The 20,680-nt window shown below is 37.1% G+C and overlaps 1 long non-coding RNA gene across 1 annotated transcript; it reads right to left on the bottom strand.

Moving 5' to 3' along the window:
- Positions 1 to 16,114: 16,114 nt before the first annotated feature.
- On the bottom strand, positions 16,115 to 20,180 carry LOC112186042. Its single transcript, XR_002930605.2, has 3 exons — positions 19,573 to 20,180; positions 17,443 to 19,170; positions 16,115 to 16,594 (listed from the first exon to the last, which is right to left on the bottom strand). It is a non-coding gene; the product is annotated as an uncharacterized LOC112186042 (long non-coding RNA).
- Between the last annotated feature and the right edge of the window lie 500 nt (positions 20,181 to 20,680).

The raw sequence follows: 20,680 nt of genomic DNA, 5'->3' as shown, positions 1-20,680 counted from the left end.
AGGAGAACAACTCACACTTTAATTTCCTTTCAAATCGAAATAAAAGAAAGTAACTTACACCTTGGTTTCTTCTAAAACGAAACATAGAAAACAACTCACACCTTGAATTCTATCAATCGTACCATAGAAAGAAACTCACACCTTGATTTCTATCAGTAAAACATAGAAAACAACTCACACCTTGAATTCTATCAATCGTACCATAGAAAGCAACTCACACCTTGATTTCTATCAATCGTTAATAAGGAAAACAACTTGCACCTTGTCCCCTTAAAAACCGTTAATAAGGAAGCAACTCACACCTTGTTCCCTAAAAATACGTAATGTCATGAGTTATCAATAACCAATTCCCGTTACCCCATGAATTACCTATATGGCAGACAAACTAGAGCTCTAACTAAAACGTAACCACTCGTCCGGCCAAAGACGTGATTACCTGATATTCTGCCCAAGGTCATAGACCTTCGATCCTCGGGCCGCACAGTCCCTTGGAGCAAAACATTAAAGCAGTTGCACAGGACTCAAAAACATTACACAAATCTCAACGCTTTTGAAAACAATCGAAATCAACATTTCCATAATCATTGTTTTCCGAAAAGCCACAAAACAATAAAAAGCATCATTTCATGCATATTGTTTTCGTACACAAATCTCAACACTTTTCCCAAGGTCATAGACCTTCAGTCCTCGGGCCGCATAGTCCCTTGGAGCAAAACATTAAAGCAGTCGCACTGGACCCAAAATGTTACACAAATCTCAACGCTTTTCAAAACAAATCGAAATCAATCATTTCCACAATCATTTGTTTTCCAAAAGCCACAACCCAAAACAATAAAACGCATCATTCATGCTTATTGTTTTCATAAATCCACAAACCACCAAAACATATATATTTCACGTAAATATATATCTATATGTAGTCATCCGCTCAGGAATGCCTACTAATACCAACTATAGTTTGCAGTTACTAAATAGCTCTCAAAAAGATATGGTAAGCCCGTTCGTGAATGAACTTCGTGAGATTACTTACCTCGAAACTCCCGCTGCGTCTTCAACCAAGAACAAAGCGGCCAATTCCCAAAACAACCGTCCAAAATACTTCGCCAAGTACCTAATCACATATGGTTTCCACTCAGTAACAATTCACAACCGATTTAAGTCCGAAACCCCTGTTTTGAACTAAAATCCCCCAAAGTGGCGCCAATAGAGGCAAAACCACATCCGAGACCTCCCAAAGTCTCCGGAATACGTCCACGATCTATATGACCAAACCACAAGTCGATCGGACGCTCGAATCCTCACGGATCGAATAAATCAACCGGTATGAAATCGTAAAAATCGTAACAATTTCATACGAACTCCAAAATATGCGTATTATATATCAAAAACGCTCGTATCGAAGAGTAGAAAACATATAGTACAAGAAAAATCCCATACATGGCCGGAACACCACCGGAACGCCTCCACAGGCAGTGGCGCACCGCCGCCGGCCAAAACTCAATATTGCACAAAACTCCCAACATCAAAGTTCTTCATCTAAGCATGCTTGTGAACTTTCATAACTAGCTCGAAGTCAGAAAACAAGCATAAAGGGTCGAAAACTACCTCACAAGTCATGAACAGTAATCCAAACTGAGTTGAACCATGCTTTATGTGAATCGATCCAAGCAACCACCAAGGATCGATCAAGGAGGCTGCTCTGAGCTCCCCAAGCTCAACTTGAAGCCTCGCCGACGTCGGAGATCAGAGAACCGATCGGGTCCGAAAACAACAATCTGCACCGCCTTCTACCGCCTCCACCGCTGAGAATCGGCGCTAGAGGACACCACAGGGAGGAGCGCACGGAGGAGGCGAACCGATCTGGGCTCGTCTGGTGGTCTGCCGTCGCCGGAGCTCGCCGAAAAATCCGGGTCGGATCACCGGGTTCTGGTCGGGTCGAGCGCGGGTGATGAGAGAGAACGGAGGATTTCTGATTTCCGGAAATGGTAAATGTGAAAATGGAAATAGTAAGTTTCTGAAAATGGAAACTCCTATTTATAGAACTTTCCCAAAACTTCAAACGCTCATAACTTTCTCATACGAACTTTGATTCTCGTGTTCCACATATCCACAAACTCGTATCGACGCGCTCTACAACTTTCGTGAAGGAAGTTTTCGGAGAATCCCAATGTATAAAAAGTCAACCTTGAGCCCCCCTAAAGTCATACTTTCAGAATAGAAATTCGTCCGAAACACTTCCGCTCCATCCAAGAGCCACGAAACCGTCCAATAACCACAATTTAGATTCCGAAAAATCCTCGGAAAATAAATACGAATTTCCGGGGCATCACATATCAAGAGCTACTAACGTGAAATTTATCAAAATGAAAACAGAAGCTATTAACATTAGTTTGAAATATACTAGCATAAGAAAATAGAAAGCTACTATCCCTTGGTTAAATAGCCATTTATAACAGTTGTAAAGAGCATCAACATTTCGCTTAAAACACGAAATTATTCATATTGACATATCTAGTCAATCCCAACAGCTTAATCACATACTAAAAGAAACAAATATTTCAATATCAATGTTTCTCTTTCAAGGTCAGAACAAGTAGCTTTCTGTGCATAGAACATGGAGAAATCATTCAACAAACGCTCAACATATACTGAAATTCACATAAAAAATGACGTCGTTTGAGAGAGGGGCTTACGAGACGGAGGATAGCTCTCTGACCAAATGGCAGATTGGAACCAAACCTCGCCGTAATCACCTACCATAATCTCTCAGACGCCTTATCGTCAGTTCGATCTCACCGGAAAAATGCTTCTGAACCCGCTCCTCCACCTCCTTCTCCACAGCATGGGAAAAGCTGTCTTCGGCGAAGATCACAGTGCCTGGAACTGAGAGAGACCATTGGTCGCCTTTAAAGATCATTTTCTCGTCACTCCAGATCGCTGGAGCCTAGCTCCAGATCCATGACCTCAACTCGCATACCAGATCCACAACCCGCACTCACACACCAGATCTTGTGGACGACAAGGATGACGATTTGGCCGCTGCGGAAGCTGGAGGAGACTCTGACTGTGGTCGATGAAGCCATTCCCTCTGGTGACTGATTTGATTTCTCCGATCTGATTTGAATTGGCTTCGAGATTGGAGAAAACGCGGAAGAAAGATGAGGAGATGGTGAAACGATGCCGTCTCGTTTCGCTCCGATCTGTAACAAGGCTTGTCTCTCCGTCGACATCATCCGGCCAACGCTAAGCTTTACTGCACAATAGTCGATTGTAACGAGGGAGAGCTTTCGATGTCAGAGAGGTTATTTGACGGTGAGAAGCGAACGAGCTCGTCGGAGAGAGAGAGGGAGAGAGAGAAATCTAATTCTCATTTCGAGAGATAGAGATATTTTGATCTAATTTGGGGCTAAGGGCAAAATGGGTATAGTTAAATAAAAATATGCTATTTTGTAGCCACTTGTGTGTACAAAAAAAATTAAGTGACCTTATGACTAATTAAAGTTTCAAAATGACACTTGTGTGTAATTTTCTAAAATCATAAGGGGAGTGAAATTCAAACTCCCTATTTTACAATTCACATTGCATGTTTTATTTTTAGTATCTTAAGTTTTTTTTTTATTCTTTTTATAATGTGAATTGTAAAATATGTGATGTGACTCATGTGAGATATTTAAAAAGAAAACATAAACTGTGGATTATAAAACAAAATGTAAATTTCACTTCTCAATTATAAATGAATAGGTTGCGAACAAAAAAAGTGAGATCATTATCAATTATGGTATAGAAACAAAGAGTGATTTTCGCCTCTCATTTTCTCTCACATGTTACCACTCGCACTTTGTTTTTGTGTTGGTTACTTAACTTCCAAAAGTACCCTTTGTTATTTTTCTCATGTCAGTCATGTGTTGCTATCTCCTACATTTCTCTCTCTTCATACTGAAAGCTAAGCTATGAATCAAAGACGAAGGAAGAAGAAGATGAGAAAAAGGAAGAGAAGGGGTAAGAGAAAGAGTATAAAACTGAATGGGCTACATTGTGTATTCTCTGTTTTTTGTGAACAATACATCAACAGCCTATTTATAGGCATAACAAAATTACACTAACACCCTTTCATATTCCTAACGCCCCCCCTCAACCATAGGCTTGGGTACAAGCATATGGTTGGATCTAATTTGAAAAAAAAAACTCCCACAGAAAATCTTCAACTGATGTGCTTCTTGAACATTGAAAACTGGTAGAACCGGTGCATCTACTTTCCTAAACCACCACCAGCAAAGACAAGAGATAGCGGCCATGCAATATAGGCCATGCATACCCGTTCTACTCATATGACTAGTAGCTACAATCATCAAAACCACTCATCAATCCCCTGCCTCATCAATTTGAACACCATATTACTACATTCACATAGAGACCAAGTGAACAAGCTGCTACCCCTTTACCAAAAAAGAAGATGGAAGATCATTATTTGCTAGTACCACTAACACTTCCCCAATCTACCAATATGTCCATGTAAGCAGAACTCCACCGAAATATAGACCATGACCAATAATAGTTGTATGCACCTCCAATTGAACGTATCCATACTCGTTGAACCAGAGCCATCCATTCAAAAAAGGAAAAGAAAAACTTCTTCTATTCAACTAAATTTTCTTCTTTGAACAATCATTGAAATCTTCTTCTTCAAACTGCATTCAATTCTTCTTGTTCAAACTATATTCTACTTCAAAATTCAACCAATTCTTCTTCAAATCATTCAGTTCTTCTTGTGCAAACTATATACAACTAATTCATCTACTTCTTCAAAATTCAATCAATACTTCAATATTCAACTCAACTCTTCTTCTTCAAAAATTCATTCAATTGTTCTTCAAACTATATACAACAAATCATCTACTTCTTCAAAATCCAACCAATTCTTCTTCTGCAAATTACACTCACTTCTTCTTTCAAAATATTTACAACTAATTCTTCTACTTCAAAAACCAATCAATTCTTGTCCATCTAATTCAAAATTCAATTCTTTTTCAAATATTCTATCAATATACTTCAACATAATAACGTGCAAAGTAGATGGATGAAACAGAAACGACTTAGGGAAGATCCCATAATAGACTAGCTAGCACATCAGCTGTATGTATAGTGAAGCGGAGCAACAAGAATTGCAGAGAGCAGATGAACAACGAATAGAGATGAGTGAATCGGAAACAGATTACCAAACTCTCTGTAATTTCCTCAAACCATGGACGTGAATCCGCACACCGATTCCGGTGGAGACTGTCGGAGGGAATCGCTTGTCCGCACTCGAATTGAAAAACAAAACGACGTCGCACCGAACAAGGCCATGGAAGCTTGATATCGATGAGTTTTGGATTCCGGAACAGAGCAACGACGGTGAAAAGCTCAAGCTTGGAGCAAGGATCCATGGAAGAGGGAGAAACTAAATTTGGGGGTTAGGGTTTGGAATTGGGGAAAATCAAAATTGAATGAAATTGATAACGCGGAAGCAAAAGATAGAGGAAGCAAGAACATCTAGGTCACCGATCGACCTGAGCTCCTGATACCATGAAAGCTAAGCTATGAATCAAGAACGAAGGAAGAAGAAGATGAGAAAAAGGAAGAGAAGGGATGAGAGAAAGCGTATAAAACTGAATGGGCTACATTGTGTATTATCTGTTTTTTGTGAACAATACATCAACAGCCTATTTATAGGCATAACAAAATTACACTAACACCCTTTCATGTTCCTAACACATACCACTCTCCCTCTCTATCATAATAATTTTGGATCAATCCTAATCACATCTGTCAAAATTCGATAGAGATTTGCTTGGCTATCAGCCTATCATCTCAATCGTAAAGTCAAATTTTACTGGTATTTGCTCATTGCATTTTTTTCGATAACAACGACAATTATTTGCTCATTACATGATGGCAATCAAAAGTTACTGTGAGCTTCCCACATGCAATGTTCATCTGAAGTTGCCAAAACTAGAATACAATTAAAAAAGATGGAGAATCCAACTCGATCATTTTTGAAGAAAGCGAAATAATTCAACATTTAAGGTGAAAGTAAAGGAATGTATCCACATCTCTGTTCCAAAATTAGGCCAATTGAAAGCTAACAAGCTCGAACATAATCATGATCTAATTAAGGTCAAAAAGCACCCTTGACAAAGGGGAACAAAGGAAATAGCACTAGATATAGTGCTAGACTATAGTCATCAAACACATCATGGCAAATGACAATATATATATATATATATATATAATTATTGTACTATTTATGATCATATCATTAAGTCATGAGAGATGGTTAAACTCAGTATGACCCTGTTAGTTGCACCACAAGGAATTGCAAAACGATGGTACACATATTGGGGTTTTTTAAAAGGGTTAATGCTCATACACCCTGATTCTATCAAAATACTTCTCAAAAACCCCAACAAATTATTTTTATTCCTCTTCACCTAGTCATTTGTCCCTTTCTTTCTTATCTACACAACTTTCTATTTTTCATTCCATCAGTACCCTTCTGTTGTTTCTTTGCATTAGTCTATAATATGTTTAATATTTTTGTTACATTTGATGAAACGTGGTGGGCCCATTCTTAAAGTTATTTGTTTAAACAGAAGTGTGATAGAATTCATCCTCTATTTCAAAGGTAAACAGTACGATTTACTATTTATAATTTCGATCGTTGATAGACTTGAATTAGTTGCTATCTATAAAAATACTAGCAAAGAATTACAAAAAGAGAGAGAAAAATTGAGAAAACTGGAAGCCTATAGAGATAGTCTTAATAGAGAATCTCCCAACTATTGGGATATCATTTATAGACTTCAAACTAGAATCTATAAAATAAAACAAAAGATTGATAATCTCTTATATGTTCTGGAAGAGGAACAAAAACCTCTTGATTATTTGAGCATTGGTTAGATCCTCAAATCACTGGTATCAGAGCTTGTAAAATAGCTCAAAGGAGAACCCTTCCTAAATGGGGACAATGTCAGAATTGTTATTAGAGAAAATAAATTCTCTACTAAATTCCTCTGATGAGAAATATCAGAGGTTGTTACTAGAATTATCTAGATGTCAAACTCATCTAGAAAAATTACCTGCTATAATCCACCAATTGGAAAGATTGGAAAACAAACTGGATTATATCAAGGAACTTCCAAAAATGGAAGAAGAAAAGCTGACAGTCGTCAGTAGAAAAATCAATGAACAGCAAAAAACGCTGAATTCTATGAAAAATATACTGAAGGACAAGAAAGTGCCTACAGTGAAAACAAAGAAAGCTAATGGATTCAAACCATTAGAAAAACCAGATACAAATCTTGTTCCAAACATGATTTTTTTGGAACCATCTACTAGTCATACTAGTGTCCGGTATGAAAATCCGGAAAAAAGAGATATCAAGATGTTAAGCATCTTTCGAAAAAAGAAAGGAGTACAGCTCCTGAATGCTGAAGAATTCGAATTCAACGAAATTGAACAGGAGGTAAAAAACTCCTCAATCCCAAAATTAGATTTTAAACAAATCTACAAAAGGGGAAAGTTTGATCTAATGGATAGCCATTATTTTAAACTACTGGAAATTACAACCCCCGCTAAAGCAGGGGGAGAGACTGATCTTCTACTGATCACTCCTTCAGAAGTTGCCAGAGCTCAAGCAAAAAAATATCAATTTATGCATATTGGAGCAGTCCAAGTAGTCATAAATTTGCTTGCTCGAGAAGGCATAGACTGTTCAGTTCTATGTGTTCTACAAGACAACAGATTAATAGACTTCCAAGCTAGTCTGTTGGGAACACTTGAAGCATCCTTATGCGATCAAGTAGCATATTTCAACTGCTTTCCAAACTTTACCACCAGTTTGAAAGATGCACCTCACTGTCTACGACTGAGAGTCAAGACAGATGGCATATCCATGAAAGAAGATATGCAAGAACTTGCAATAGTATATAGAATATACTATAAATTGATGAGCACCACAGTAGCCCCCAAGGCCAGAATAACAAATATTCCAGGTCTTACTACTGGTTCCTCACCAATCAGAAGAACTATTTACTACAGATACATAAAGTTACTTGGAATGAAGTGACCTTTCCTCTTGAATGGAAACTATCCGGTCCAAAAAAGCTACCGGAAAGAGCAAAAGCAAAAATCTATGAAAGTAGAAAGACTGGAGAAATCAGTCTCAATTTTGACAATCACAGAAAAAGAGATGTCTGTCCTGAGAACCTCAGGATAAATAAAAATATTCTCAGAAGAAGCTACAGCACTAGAGAAGCTAGTGTTAGTGGTACAAAACCCACTATTGAAAAACCAATATCTGAAGAAGAATTGGAAGCTGATCTAAACAGACCAGTCCATATGTTCAGAGCAGAGAGGCTCTATGAACTCTATGAAGAAGCAGAATCTTGCGAAAATCCTGAACGAATAGAAAAATTAATCGAAGAAATGAAAGAATTCAAAATCAGAAAGACGAGAAAAGTCTTTCCTTACCAAGATATAGAAATGGAAGAATGAGAAAGCTCCAGAACTTTCATTAGCAGAGAAAGAGGGAAAACAAAACTCCCACTTCAGAAAGCCCCCACGGGTAAAAAAGGGGAAAGAAATTCCCAAAGATTTGTCCCAGAGGACAATATGCCCAAAGTTCCAATCACGAACTATGGCATCTGGTTAAATCTAGACAAGAGTCTAGACAAAAGAAAAACCATTGACCAATGGGTAGACAGCCTCATGATGGCTTCTGCACTTACCCTTGGAAAATTTGAAGCACCAAATTTGCAGGTATACTATGAAACTACTCTTACTGGAGTAGCAAAAAAGTACTAGCTGTCGTTCAAAGAAACTGCCAGAGGAAGAGACTGGCTTGAAGAAATCAAAAATTCAAAGTCTCCGTATGATTTTGCAGTACCCCTGTATGATCAGTTCTGTGGAGATCTCTCAAATCTGAGTGCAAAGGCTAAAGAAACGGCCAAATCGAATATCCATGCTCTCAAAATCTGTGACATGAGATATTTTGAAGAATACTTGAATGAATTCAAGAATATTACTGTACAATTGGTGAACTAGAGAATACTGATCTTGTTAATCTATTGCACAGAAAACTCCCTGAACCATGGAGAATAGCTGTGAGAGAAAGCATAGCTGAAAAACCGATTGAAAGATTTTCAGTTGGAGGAATTTCCGACAGAATCCGGCAATTATTGAAAGAGCAAAGCAAAGCCAATCTTAGAGCTAAGATGGCCAAAAAACAACTCAAAGGAGTTGAGAATTTCTGTTATGGAATACTGGATATGCCCACAAATTGGGGATGTCATGAATCCAAATTCCACAGAAAAAAGAAAGAAAAATATTACTCTAAAAAATTCAAAAAGAGTAATCAGAAAAAAGATTGGAAATTCAAGAAAAGTTCCAATTACAAGAAACAGCAGGATGAAGATCCTAAAAAGAAATTCTTCAAGAAAAAGAAGAATACCTATCAGCATAAACAACCAAGCAATCTTGCAGATGTTGGTTATGTAAAGCTGAAGGGCACTATGCCAATGAATGCCCAGAAAAGGGTAAAAGATCTACTAAAGCTCTCTTCGAAGAGTATGAGCAAATAGTAGAAACAACAAACATGAAAGGCTACGAAATAGCCTATTCTGATGATGAAGAAGACGACAGGTCAGTTTATTCTGCCTGGTCTGAAGAAGAAGATTCATCAGAATCTGAGTCAGATTCTGAAGTAGAGTACTTCGAATCCAGACAGATGAATGTTCTAAGAATCAAAAATTGGGAAGAAAGTAAGATAGAATCTTTAATGTCTTCTTATCAGGTTAACCCTGGTACATTTGTCTGTGACTATTACCTATGTCATGAAAAGAATGGTCTCTCTATGTTCTGTGAAGAGTCAAAAAAGACTTATCACAAGGAATGCTTTATAGCTGAAGCAAGAAGAAAAACCAAGAATGGCTTTGTCAGCCAATTGGTTGAACAAGAATATGAAGAATATTTCTCTGAGCAAAAAGAGAAAGTAGAAACTCTGTTCCAAGAAATCATGGAACCATCTTCCTCAAAAATAAAGGAAGAAATCACCGATGAAGAAAAAATCGATAAAAAAGAAAACTTTGAACTGGTTGAACCACTAGAAATTGTTCCAGAAGAATGTAAACCATTCATTCCAAAGGAACAAGCTCAGGAAAATGAGCTTCATCAATCAAAAGTCGTCTCTACCAGTATACAGCAACTACATAGAGATTGGACTGAAATTCCCTGATCATAAAAAATATCATCTACATGCCTTTGTGGATAATGGATCAGGATTTACTGTTGCAAAGAGATTTGCAATTCCAGATGAACTCTGGAAAGAAGATAAGAAAAAATCTGCTACTGGTGTTACATTTGATGGAAGCCATCTCACCATGAATAAAGTAGCAAAAAATGTTCATATCACCATTGGTGGAGGAACATTTATCATTCATAATGTTTGGCAATCTGAAGGCCAAGGATCAGATTTCTTGTTGGGAAATGATTTTATTCTCCAACAGAGATTTATTCAAGATGAAGAAGCGATAGGCTTCAGAAAAGGTGAATGGGTGTTCTGGGCAGACAGATTTACACAAGCAAAAAGTGTAGTAGGTCCTGGTTTCACTACTCAGTATCAGAGATCGCAACAGAATAGTGGTGATCTTACCCCCTACAAATCCAAATTCGAGCCTATACTCCAAATCAAACAACAAGAAGAATTACTTGTTGAAGAATCTTCTAAAGAAGAAGAAGAAGAAACTAGTGAAGATGAAGAAGCTAGTTTCATCCATGAGCATAACCTCAAGCACTTTCAGAATAAGCTTGAGTCTCAGAAAATTCCCACTCTTGATAAAATCAAGAAACTACTCGAACAAAATATCGATGTAGATCCTCAGAAGTTTTGGGAAAAAGACCCAGTGGTTTGTGAATTGAGATTGCATGACATGAATGCTATCTGTCATGTCAAAGCCATTCCTCAATACAAAGAGGAAGATAAAAAAGAATTCAGAAAAGATATTGAAGATCTCCTGAACAAGAGATTAATTCAACCGTCCACTAGCCCTCATCATGTTCCAGCATTCTACGTGAGAAATCATGCAGAAAACCTCAGAGGAAAAGCTAGAATGGTGATTGACTACAGAGATGTCAACAAGAAGACTGTCAAAGACGGTTATCAAATTGCTCAAGTAAGAGTATTGATCAACCAGCTCAGAGGAGGTAAAGTCTTTTCAAAATTCGATGCAAAGTCGGGTTTCAGGCAGGTCAAGATGCATCCTTAGAGTATTCCTCTCACTGCATTCGGAACACCACAAGGTCATTATGAATGGTTGGTAATGCCTTTTGGTCTAAAGCAAGCTCCCTCAATATTTCAAAGAAAGATAGACAACATTTTCAAGCATGTGGCGGAGTTCTGCATCGTCTATATAGATGACATCCTTGTCTTCTCCAAAAACAGAGAAGAACACATGGAACACCTCCATGAGGTAGTAAAGCTGATAGTTCAGCATTGAATTATCCTAGGCGAAAAGAAAATCTTCTTTATCCTCGATGAAGTTGATTTCCTAGGAATAAATATCAAAAATGGAGTAATAAAACTCCAACCTCATATCTTTGAGAAAATCTGGAAGTTCCCAGATAGAATTCATGATGCTAAGAGTCTAGAGAGATTCCTTGGTGTCATAAATTATGGGAGAGATTTCATTCCCAAGATCTCAGGGTTAACAACAATGTTATCTCCTAAGACAAGTTCCAAAAGAAAATGGAACTTCACAGAAGATGATGAAAGAATTGTGAAGCAAATTAAAAATCTCTGCAAAAACCTCCCTCCTCTTCAACAACCAGAAGAGAATGATGAAATTATCCTCCAGACAGATGCGAGTGATAATTATTGGTCCGGTGTAGTCTTGGCAAAAACGCCTGGGACTAACATTGAAAAGATTTGCAAATTTTGTAGTGGCAAGTTTAGCCCTGCAGAACTAAATTATCCCACAGGGGAAAAAGAAATTTTGGCTGTCAAAAAAACGATTTTAAATTCTCCAGCTTTTCTTGGAAAACCCTTTACTGTCTACACTGATTGTGCCAGAGTAAAGAATTTCAAAAATTTCAAACTTGATAAAGCTGCTGATAGAGGAAGATTAGCAAACTGGCAATTATTTCTTAACCAATATGATTATAATGTTGAATTGATTGCAGGAAATAAGAACTATCTTCCAGACACATTGACCAGAGAAATGGCAATGTTCAGCCAAAGAGATGACGACAAAGGTTGTAATCCCAGAAGCAGAAGAACTGGGAAAGAACATGAACCTGAAGAGGATCCCAAAGAAAAAATCCTCAAAAGGTTTCTGCTAAGTCCAAAAGGACTAGCCACAACTGATCAATCCCAGGGTAAAGGATTGGCTAGCCCGTCTCAAACGGCAGACGATAAAGGCTCATCAAGACCGTTGACGGCTGCTGCTTTGCCAAAAAGCAGATCAACTCCAACGGGAGTTATAAATGTTTTTAATTATGAATTAAGAACTTTTGATACTCCTGTGTTCAGAACTGGCAGGAGACTAGCTTTTCACCAGAAGGCAATCTTGGATAATCTTTTATTTGCCTTTCAAGAAAGAAGCAGTGGTCTGATGTTCCCAGCTCTCTTTGCACTAGCTGAAGAACTCTATGAAAATGCTAGGCCACAGCTTGAAGAAATTCATACACAGCAGAGTGCTGTAAGAAAAGAAAAATTCTCTTCCTTGAAAGCCCTGAAAGTGCTAGGGTCCCTATCATGGCGCTCAATGAATCAGACTGGCATGAATTCCATAGTTTGATAGGAAGTCATAATTCTGAAGATCGAGTTCCCCTAACTCTCTTTATCATTGCAGGACCTTATGTTGGGAGATACTTAGTTAATGTTCAGAGTGAACATCCTCAAGAACACAAGCTCTGGCTTGTTGAAAATGGTTTTGTCCATAATCTAAGGACTAAAACAAATGATGATCTGAAAGGTTTGCCACCTATCATTGTCAACACAGTCAAAAATATAAGAAAAAATGACTGTATGCTTCATCTGAGGTTTAGATCCACTCATCCAGAATGGATCCAGAAGGCAAACGGTGAAGTTGAATATATTCCTCCATATCATTATGTGAGAATTATTCAAAGGAAATATCTTCAACCAGCCTGTGTAGGGTACAATGGCCAACCAAACTCAAGCATCCCATGGATGAAGGCCATGAATCTAGAATACATCAAGAAGATCATCTCTGAAGATATCCACAATACCTTCCTGGTAGCAGGAGAGAAAACTATTATCACTGCTTACGATCATCCTGACGTAATCAGCAGTGACCTATTCCTATCTCTTACCAAAAAGGAGATAGAGTCAACACTGACATGCTTGCAGTGGGTGGAAAGGCTTGAAACTGACAACCACTACAAGATGTATGTTGATACAGATGTCGAAGATAATGCTACCACTGTTAGAATGGCCCAGGCAGACAACAACTCCTTTGTCTTTAGCCACAATTCAGAAACAGACAAGAATATGTAGCATCACGGGTGAAGCCACAGGTGAAAGAAGAAAGCACCAAAACAAAAGGCAACTGTTATCTTTTTCAAAAAGATACTTTTGCTTTTCAAAAGAAGAAAGTGAAAAACATTTCACCTAACTACTTTTGCTTTTCCCTGTCCGACCTCCACCAGCAAGAGCACTCAGAAAAGCAGAAGTTCACGGAGTTGTTCTGTACATTTCGATGTTTTGAATTCTAGTTTGAGTTCCGCTCCCTATATAAGGAGCTTTAAGTTCCAATTGTAGGAAGAGAAATTTTTTTTCATATTAGTTCTAGATCAGAAAATTGAGTAAAAGAGTCTTCTCTCAAGAAGTAAGAAAGCCATAAGTAGCAGTGTGTTTTTTCTGTTCGGTGTGCAGTAGTGTGCTTTCATTACAAGTAAGTATCTGTTTTCATTCTTATGGATAGCTAAACAGCCTTTTGCTGTTTACCTAAGAATGGGACTCTAGATTTCTAGCATGTATTTTTGTTGAATAAATAAAATAAGGATTACCTACCCATTTTGTCAAAAGTAGCAAAATTATCACTATCTGTTTCATAGTTTTGCATTCTATCTTTAGCTATCACTATCTGTTTCATAGTTTTGCATTCAATAGCTACCACTATCAGTTTCCTACATGAAGTCTGAAGTTTTAAAAGTTTTGCCTACCAGAAAAAACCAGTTTTAAAACTGAGATTAAGACAAGCAGCAGTGATTCCGCCTGTTAAAGTATCCACTAGGCAGGGAGCCGTTAGGAGAAAAACTTAGGCATGTTGAAGGCTAATCTTGTTTTCATTTTTGTTTTTAACAAAGTTTCTAAGGTAGACGAAAGCTCTAAAAGCTCAGGACAATATAGGAGACTACCCTTTTTAGTCTTTTCCCAAGCAAATAGTAAGATACGAAAATGTTGGTGCATTTGGGCACAATACATGTAATTTTTAGGCAAAAAGGAATTATCCCTTTTTAAAATGGGTTTTTTTTTTACAGTATTTAGGGTGCAGCTATTACCACTCTATTAACTACTTTGTTTATCTAAAATTTTTTTGATTTATTAAAATACTAAAATATCATAATATGAAATTACAATAAAAATACTATTAGATAAAAAAATTACAATTTGTTATGAAGATAAAGAGAGAATAGTTAGGAGGAAGTAGAAGTGTTTACATTCAGTCTCATTAGGCTCTTTTATATAGAGGTATGGTTTACGTCAAAGTACATAACTAATGAGTATTTATGTGGACAACCACATAGATAATAATATTTACAGCACTCCCCCTTTGATGTCCACCCATGAATAATAGTATTAGACATGCTTATTATTGTCTCATTAATAACCTTGTCAGGTAACAAAAATTCAGTGGGACAAAAATAACCTTAGTCGAAGGACAAAAAAAGCACAACGCACATATGTCCTAGGTAACATGTTTCTTCATGCTCATTCTTATGAGAATCTCCCCCTGATTGTTGCAAGTCTCATTTATGTATGCGATAAGCTACATGTACAATTTATAGTGGTTTGATTTGTCTATCACTAATGTGAGACTATGTGTGCTTGCATGTAGGGGTTCATCACAAATTTTCATAGCTGTAAAGTTAAAGCAATACCAACAAAGCTAGACGATTTTCAATAAGTCTTACCTCATATAATAAGGTTAGAAACATTCTCATATTCTCAAATTCATATACCAAGTAATAGCTAAACAATAAAAAGAAAATGACACATTTAACTTTGTATAGTTTAAAACATTGAAAAATCATGGCATACCTAGCCATACACATCAATATCTTTGTGTATTGATACATCTCATATAAGCTCTTCAAGAGTTCTAAGAATTCATAACTTCGCGAAAGTTAGAATATGTTACAACATTATAATCATAATTTGAATTTGATTTCGTATTGTTGTCATAGTACTCATTGAGGCAATTTAGGTCACGTTAACTATAACAGAATGAGTATATATGAGCTAGTTATAGACTCTTTGATTTCATGAATGAGCTTCAGGCTCTTTCAACCATTCATGAATTTGCATTTGAGTCTTTCGTGTATTTGAACCCCTCAAGGATTTGATAAGTGATGCACTTATAATGACACTTTACTTTTGAGATTTTGCTTTTAGCAATGTGTCTTTAAGATCTTCATACACTACTACAAAAATTGAATCAGACGACGGCTAAAAACCGTCGTCTGATATGGAGGCAAACCGTCGTATATCGAGGCGCCGTCTGATGAAGGTCGATTGTAGGGAACCGTCGTGTGAAGGGCTCGGCAGCATGCCGGCAGCCTGTCGACAGCATTAGCTGTTGCGTGACTATTCTTCTGACGACGGGCGACTTTAGAAACTGTTGTGTGATTGCAATTCAGAGGTCGCTTTATTTTATGCCCGTTGTGTGACTTTCATTCAGACGACAGTTTTTCAAAATAGTCATTATCTATTTTACAATCAGACGACAGTTTTTATTTTTGGGACATTGTAACTATTGTGCACATACGACAGTTTTTTTTGTGGTTATTGTTGTCCTAATAGAATGATTCAATGCATTGTATATGCTGAAACTTAAATAAAATGATCAAATTAACAGTAGCCGATCAATATATAGAAAAAAATGTTATGATCCAAATCATGCTCCAAAATAGATTGTGCAAAGGTAATCTTTCATCTACAAATGGAGTACATCTAATACTACTCTCCTAGCAATATACAACGAGAAATTTACTTAAGGAGTCTAGCTAATTTGCTGCTCTCATGGCCTCATTGGAGTCTAGCTTTGGAAGCTTCTGTAGGTGCTTTCTCGCTGCATCACCGTCTCTACATTCTTTACTACACCTAGGTCTCCTTCACATCCCTTGCTTGTTGCCATTGCAATATAAATAGCAGATTCTGAAGAGAGTTCTGCAACTCAAGAAGTCGGTTGCTGTATTTATACTTTTAGTAGCTTTTCCAAAAGGAGTGTAAAGATGGAAGATGAACATACTGATGGGAATACTGATAGTCTGTCAAGTTTGGTCCAGTTTCCAATAAAATCAGGTATTTTCCCTGAGACAAGGCAACTTAGGGATGAGATTACCATTTTAACAACAAAGTACAAAAGGAAGATAGCAATACACTACATAAACTTTAGCTAAACATGTCAATTTTTGGACTTTCTACAGCTCTAAAAACTCATGTTGAAGGGTTGCTACATGCATTTACCAACTTTTCCTGCAACAATGTGTTGATTCTATGCCGGAGACAAATTAGAATATATAATGACATATAAAAACCTGAAGAAGACCAGTTATGAACAAATGCAATGCCTGTGCATTCTGGTCTATTAGAATTGTAATCCGACCAAAAAAATTTAACCACACCATTGTTATTTATGCTTCTACTACTTGACATAGTATCATTCAACTCTTCAACCATTTATCACCTAAACCCCAAATATTGACTTCTTAAGTATATTAATCAGGACCCATTATAATCTTCTACGTACCTCAAACTTGACAGCAATTAGTGAGTCCAAAAATACAACAAAGATAATACATACACACACACACACAGAGCAATTCTCCTAGACAGATTGTAGGCTAGAATAGAGATTGTGATAGCTACCAAATTCTGAACTCAATCATATTAACAGAGAAGAATTTAGTACATTTATTATGATTCAATTAGTTAAGTTGGTATATATTAAAGCATATATAGCTCTCACTTGCACAATTGGGTGATGGATAGTAATGCAATTAAAAAATGGGCAAACACTTTCAATAATTTAGACAGCTAAATATACATTCTACATGTATATTTAGCTCTACATGATTCTCACAGCTAAATATACATTCTACATGAAACCTCACAAATAAATTTTCCCCACCAAAGTGGAGCTATTATAGGACATTTACCTCCACAGAGCCCAGATTAGTTGAAGAAGAAGATAAAGTGCTATAGGCCAGTTGTGTGATCTTGTCGAGCTCATCTTTATTATCCCAGTTGTGTGATCAGGTTCTATAGGCTGTGTCGTATCTGCCTTCATTTCTTCTAAGACATCAAAAGCACGGTCAACTGCTGCTGATTGATCACACGCAATAATAAGCGCATTGAATACAACTCAAACTGGGTTTACTTTCTGCTGCATGTGACATTTCATCAACATGAACTTGCAATGCAGGAAGATCCAAGAAACCACTTGCTTAGAAACACACTAAAGAAAGCAGGAATTCTTATGACATATAAAGGAAGCTAAATGGGCATTATTTCTCAGCCTGGAAGTAACGTGACTAAATATTTAAACATTCAATATTCAATCCATCAGAAAAATCCATAGACCCTATGTCAACTATTGAAAGAAGAGAGCTCATTTGGCATTTTGATAGCCCAAACAAGCACCACATGTTGCGGTAGACAAGGCTTCCTCGTCATGGAGAATATCACTCAAGATAGCACCAAACATGCATAGCAGAATGTTTATGTTAATCAACTAAGAAAGCAACTGATATTGAAGACTCCGTCAGCCAAATTACTTATATGAAGTAGATGCACATAAATACATGAAGATAGGTCTTAGTAAAACGAAGAGAAACCAAAAACCAAAAGTTATATGGCAGTTGTGAAAAAAAAAGTAATAAATTACCAGACATGTCTATCCTAATTATATCGAAAAAGAAAACAATTTTAGCTACTATGACTCATTCTCTATTGTTGTGCTAAGTTAACTAAGTAATTTGCTTTTTGGATTTTTGCATGCTTCACTTGATCCAAGTACAAAGACATTGAATAATCATCAAACTTATGTATTGCAAGTCTTTCTGTAGTTCAATTTTTCTACATAAATTAGTTGCCAAAAATAGAGTTATTAGCATAGAAGCAATTAGTCCATGATCACTATCTGCTATCAATTAATAATGATTGTCATAACATTATTCAAAGAGTGGAAATACTATACAAATTGATTCCAAAGTGAAAAACTATAGATGAGTATGTAACTTTCCGCAAGAAATCACAAATATTTACATTAATATCAACCAAAAAGTGCAAGGCACGAAATTACATACATTATACAAAGTAAATAGCAGTAAGTAAAGCAAGGATTCATAATACTGAAGAGAATAAACTAAATTGTGGAATGTAAACACTTAAATAGAGTATTCAATGGAAGTATCAACATGGTATTGAACCTTGCATGAATTTTATGTGCAATAAAAATGAAATCAATCTGATTATAATGTAAAGGAAAGAGCTGATCGACCATGAATTGTAAATAAATGAGTTTTGATAATTGAAATTTTATATAGTGTATTCTAACCGAGACATTAAGAACACTTTACGGGTACATAAAGGAAAAGAAACTGAAAGCAGCAGTAACCAAATGTTAGGAGAGAGAATAAGTTTAAAACTTTATGATTGTTATGAAAGGGTACTCAGGAAGGCGATAATCTTATCCCTTATTTAGAAACCCAGTTTAACAAACGGTACTTGTTGTTAAAATTTGCATGCTTTATTGATAAATTTGACAAACCCAATCAATAGAGAAAGAAGGACTTACTCTCATTTTGACCAGTGATAAAATAGAGTCAGTTGCCAAGCATGTCTGCAAGCTACAGTGTCACATGAAGTTCCAGTGATCCAGAATTCTGTATCCCAGAATTTAAGACAATGTGAAATGCTTATATGTCATTTTTTATCAATATCCATCTAACTGTGAGGAATACAATTTTAACCAAATACTCTCAATCAATTGCACTTTCCTGCAGGAAATGTTTACTCATTCTTCTATTTCTTATTTTAACAACAGACATCACCATTGCATTTTGCTATTTAGACTCTTTGGTGAAAGAGATCGAACACATAGACTGACATATATAAGGGTAGAAAGAAGACTACCATATTATTATCCCAAAAAAAGAGAGATCAAAGCCGAACAATCAAGAACAAGAGCAAAAAGGTCAAATCCAATACAAAGAGAAAGAGCAAAAACAATCTCAATTCTACAAGGGCAAAGAAATTTGAGGGGGGGTTTGGGGAGTTAGGCATACCTGAGATAATTGAATTGAAGCGAAGCAGAAGAGGGCTGGCTGACGGTGATAGCTAGCTTGGATTTCAGACTAGGGGAAGAGAGAGAGAGAGTTGGCTGAGATCTTCTTCTCGCCGGAGGTGTAGTAACCATAGGTCAAGTGACCAACGGAGGGGAGCCCATGATTCGGTCATGGGGCTGGAACATGGCGATGTACTCGTTGACGCCATAGTAGCGGTTGTTGGACAAGCCCTCAGATCGATGAAGAAGATGACGACACTTGGATTATTGGCGGTGATGGCCTTGAGAGGCAGGTACCGGAGATGGTGAGGGGGAACATTCTCTTCCATGATGCCTTCCGCTTCAACATTTTCCTCTTGAGATTAAAAATTGAAACCCTAGAAAATTGGGGATTTCGAATTCAGCAGTGTAATGGGGATTTGGAAGGGACATCAGAGGACGACTCATTTTGGGTTTAGCGCATCAATCGATTAGAGAGCCTGGTTTTGGTTTTAAGGTGAGGCGCCAGCGAAGAGTGAAGGTTTGGGAGAGTGAGGTTTTGGTTTTGGGTCTCTGTTGAGGGAGAGAGAGAGGTGCTGCCGAGAGAGTGAAGGTTCTTTGTTATTTTTGTTATACATTTTGCTCCGCCTATATTAATTTGGACAGGTCCCCATCAATTTGGACAATAACTCATACAACAGAAATTTATAAAAATGTGGTTTGTATGCGGCCATTTTAATTTTGGGGTTTCTCTCCTATTAATTTGACTTCTTCTTTGGGGAGTTGGAGAAAATGGTGGTGGGAAATCTCCCTCATTTCCGACAAACATATTAATCAGACCACAGTTTTATTATTTTTCGTCGTATGATCAATCCATTTTGGGGGAAATTTTGGGGTTTGAGATAGGGTCTGGCACCACTTACATGGCGGGAAACTTGCCGCTCAATTTTTTTGGCGTCACACAACGGTTTTGTCTTTAAATGCCTTCTGAACTAATTCATAAGTCCATATGAGAAGACGGATTTTGTAGAAACGACGTCTGAAAAAATAAAAATCAATCAGACGACGGGAAAGTATAATGCGTTGTTTGAGAGGTGTCGTCTGATTCAATTTTTGTAGTAGTGATAATA

This window comes from Rosa chinensis, chromosome 2 (assembly GCF_002994745.2).
Source record: "Rosa chinensis cultivar Old Blush chromosome 2, RchiOBHm-V2, whole genome shotgun sequence".
Classification (NCBI taxonomy): domain Eukaryota; kingdom Viridiplantae; phylum Streptophyta; class Magnoliopsida; order Rosales; family Rosaceae; genus Rosa; species Rosa chinensis.
The sequence above is the reverse complement of the archived record's forward strand: the minus strand, read 5'-3'. Positions and strand labels throughout refer to the sequence as shown.